Source organism: Mus caroli, chromosome 16, assembly GCF_900094665.2.
Source record: "Mus caroli chromosome 16, CAROLI_EIJ_v1.1, whole genome shotgun sequence".
NCBI lineage: Eukaryota > Metazoa > Chordata > Mammalia > Rodentia > Muridae > Mus > Mus caroli.
In genome coordinates, this window is record NC_034585.1 from 5,443,607 (window position 1) to 5,447,837 (window position 4,231).

A 4,231-nucleotide genomic window follows, 5' to 3' on the forward strand; every position below is an offset into this window, starting at 1 on the left:
GGGGCCAGCCTGGTCTTCAGAATGTGTTCCAGGACAGCCAAGGCTGTTCCACAGAGAAACCCTGTCTAGACAAAAATACACAAAAAAGCAAGAGGAGAGGGGAGGGGGAGAGAAGGGGAGGGGAGGGGAGAGAGGTCAGCTCAGAGCCTTTGGGAAATTCCACCAGGACCCAGAACATGAAGGCCCCTCCCCTCCTGGAAGAGCAAAGTCATGGGGTACACAGGCACCCCACCCCTCCAGCAGGGAGAGGCTGATTACATTCCTCAGGAAGACCACGGTGGAGGGGGGGGGGAGGGACACCGGCTGCTGGCCAAGAGCAGATAAGGGAAGCCCTTGCTACATCATTACTTAAGGACCAATCAGTGCTCAGGGCTTAAGAGCACTGGCTGCTCTTCCAGGGGTCCCGGAGTTCAACTCCCAGCAACCACGTGGTGGCTCACAACCATCTGTAATGGGGTCTGATGTCCTTGTACTCTTTTGGCATGCATGTGTACACACAGCTAGAGCACTCATACATTAAATAAATACATCTTAAAGAAAAAAAACATACCCACTTCCCCATGGGCATCTTGGGAGGGTGAAAAGAGATCCGGAGTATAACTTGCTTTGTGTAGTAACAGCACATTGGAAACACTCTGTTAATGGCTTTTGCTTAGTATCTCCTCTAACATCTAATTATATTAGCTGTCCCTCCTCCCTAATGAAAACTCTAGAGATGAATCCTTAGGGAGAGGAAAAATGATCAGGATGAGGTTGCTAGTGTCTTCTTCTTTTTTTTTCCTGTCTGAAAGAATTATAAAAACAAAACTGTCTGATGGTAAAGAGCTAATTCCACTAAAAATGGAGTCATCTGCGGTGCTCTCCCGATCCGAGCTTTAGCTGACAAAACACAGCCTTCCAAGTATGTGTGCCATTTTAATTGGAATTCTTTTAAATAACCGTGTTTACAAACACACATAATTCAATTGTTCCACATTCTCAGCCCAGCCTTTCAAAACAGTTCAGCCGCATTCTTTCTGTTTCTGTGTTGAGGCCTCACTGTTTGCCTGGGTTCTGTAACTTATGGGTGGTCCCTTTATCAATACTTACTGATACTATAGTGTTTAATTAATGGCTGATTGATTGTTTGTATTCAAGTGTGATTGCATGAATGTGGCAACCAGAGAACAACTCCAGGAGTCAGTTCCCTCCTACCATGTGGAGCCTGGGTTTGAACTCTGGTTGTCAAGCTGGGCAGCAGCTTGCCCTGCTGATCCATCTTGTCCACTCCAGCATGATGCTTTCTAAGATTCTGTGGTGATCTTGAGTTCCCAGTTTCTGTCAGATTTCATCACACTTTAGAACTAAGGAATCCCAAGGGGAAGAGAACAAAGGCCGAGAGTGTAAGAAGGGAAGCAGTTCATGATTGGCAGATGAACGGATAGAGAAGGCAGAAGATGACTTCTCACGTAGCTTGAGCTGGATTCAGACTCACTATGCAGTTGATGATGACCTTAAGGTCCTGACCCTTCTGCATCCAGCTCCCCATTGCTGGGGTTACCGATTGCCTACAATTGTTTCTCTTTAATGTTTTGAAAACAACCGCAATGTTTTAATAATATAGAATATAACTTGGAAGAAGGCAATTTTTGTAATTAGTTTGCATTGATAGAATAGTTCTGGTCTATAGGGTCTTGTCCTAGCCCAGGCTGGCCTCAGATTTGGGCAGTCCTCCTGCTTTTGCCCCCACGTGTTAGAATTACAGGTGGGAGACACCAATCTGACTTTACAGCCACAGAATTTCTAAGAAGGGGCTGGCAAGATGGCTCAGGGGGTAAGAGCACTGACTGCTCTCCCGAAGGTCCTGAGTTCAAATCCCAGTAACCACATGGAGGCTCACAACCACCTGTAATGAGATCTGACTCCCTCTTCTGGTGCTTCTGAAGTCAGCTACAGTATACTTAGGTGTAATAAATAAATCTTTGGGCTGGAGAGACCAGGGACTGAGCGAGCGGGGCCGATGGGAGCGAGCAGGGTTGACCCAAGAGTGAGCAGGGTTGACCCAAGCAAGCAGAGGTCCTATAATTCAATTCCCAACAACTATTTGAAGGCTTACAACTGTCTGTACAGCTACAGTGTACTCACATAAATAAATAAATAAATAAATAAATAAATAAATAAATAAACCTTAAAAAAAGAATTTCTAAAAGGTGGTAAGTAGGTTTTTTGTTGTTATAAAATAAAGCAGGATTTTACATGTTAATTTGTAGAGTAAAGGGAAAATATATTCTGTACACCTGTTGTACAGGTAACTCCAGATATAAAATCAGATGCAGTTTATTAGCTTAAATTCATGTATCTATTGTGGTGCTGAGCACAGAACCCAAGGCCTAACATGTGCGAAGCACTTGCTCTGCCACTGAGCCATGCCATACCCTGGGCTGCATGTTACAGGGCCATTGAGCCAGCGGTGATGGCAAGTGCCTGTTATCTCAGCGTGTGCGTGTGCGAGGTAGAGGCTGGAAGATCAGGAGTTCAGGGTCACCCCTGGCTATACAGGAAATTCAAGGTCAGCCTGAGCTTCAAAAATAGAGTAAAATAAAACAAAAGGAATGTTATGATTTGAAAAGTCCACTGAGTTGTGTAATACTAAATTGGGAGAGTCCTGAGCCTCAGATACCTCAGTTCCTCTCCTTGAGATGGGGTGAACGACACCATTAACCACATGTTCATGGCATGTTCATTCGCCCTCCCCACCTCTTCTCCTTCCTCCCTCAGTTCATTTTTGTCTGGCTTGTCTCAGTCTCACTTAACACAATGACTCCAGTCCCATCCATTTCCTGCAGATGCCATGATTTTATTCTTCTAAAAAATATTATTTATTTTTATATTTATGGGTGTTTTGCCTGCGTGTATGTCTGTGTATCATGCGTGTGACTGGTGCCCACGAGGCCAGAAGAGGGCATCGGATCTCCTGAACTGGAATTACAGGTAGTGGTTACCTTATGGGTGCAGGGAATGGACCTCAGGTCCTCTGGTAGGGCAGCCACTGCTCTTAGCCCATCTCTTTGACCCTGATTTACTTCTTTACAGATGTGTGTGTGCACTTCTGTTGTGTCTATTGTTACCAGGGCCACACCATTGTAACAGACTCCTCATTCCCTCATTTATCTAGAGTTTTGCCCTCCCTACTCTCAGCTGATTCTGTTTTCAGGACTCAAGTTAACAGAGCCCCCCGCCTACCCACCCACCCACTCCCAGCTGGGAATCAGAGCACAGAGCACAGGCTGATTGCAAGCACTGACTGTGGACTTCCCACCATCCATCACACGGTATAGAGCGTCCTTCTGTGTCTAAGATGTGTAAGAAGGGATCCTTACTCTGCCACAGGGGCCTGGTCTTCTCACCATGCTGCTGTCTTCCTGCCTATGGCATTAATTTCTCATACTAAATCTTGTAAAAAGGGCGGTCTGCCTCAGTGTCTCCCTTGAACCTCAAACCTGAAACTTGTATGTTTGTACCATGTTTTCCTAATCTGTGTCATGGCTGTAAACATGGATGTGTGGGTCTTTCTGGTATGCTGACTTAGACTCCTTTTGGACATTCTCAGAAGCTGTATGGATGGATGATATTTATTTCTGTTCTTTGTGTACCAGCAGTTTGCCTGAAGATCAACATGAGATGTGAAGGAATCAAGTCTGGTGGAAGGATGCTGACTAAGAACTTTATGGAAGGGCTGGAGAGATGGCTCAGTGGTTAAGAGCACTGACTGCTCTTCCAAAGGTCCTGAGTTCAATTCCCAGCAACCACACGGTGGCTCACAACCACCTGCAATGTGATCTGACACCCTCTTCTGGTGTGTCTGAAGACAACTACAGTGTAATTCATGTACATAGAGTAAATAAATAAATAAATAAATAAATAAATCTTAAAAACAAACAACTTTATGTGAAGAAGGGAAGGGAACTGAGGTGTCCAGGCTAAGGCATCAACAATTCATTATCTTTTCCTGCTTGTGAGGGGTTGGAGGTCTGGGATCAGGGTTTGGTTCTAGTGAGAGCTGCTGTCTTCTCGGTTCTTTCTGCTTCCTCTGCAACTTGACTGAGAGCAAAAGAGCGAGCTCTCTGGTGCTCTCTTTATCAGGGCAGCAAGATCAACCATTTCCTCTGTTAGACTTTATCTATCTATCTATCTATCTATCTATCTATCTATCTATCTCCCTCCCTCCCTCCCTCCCTCCCTCCCTCCCTCC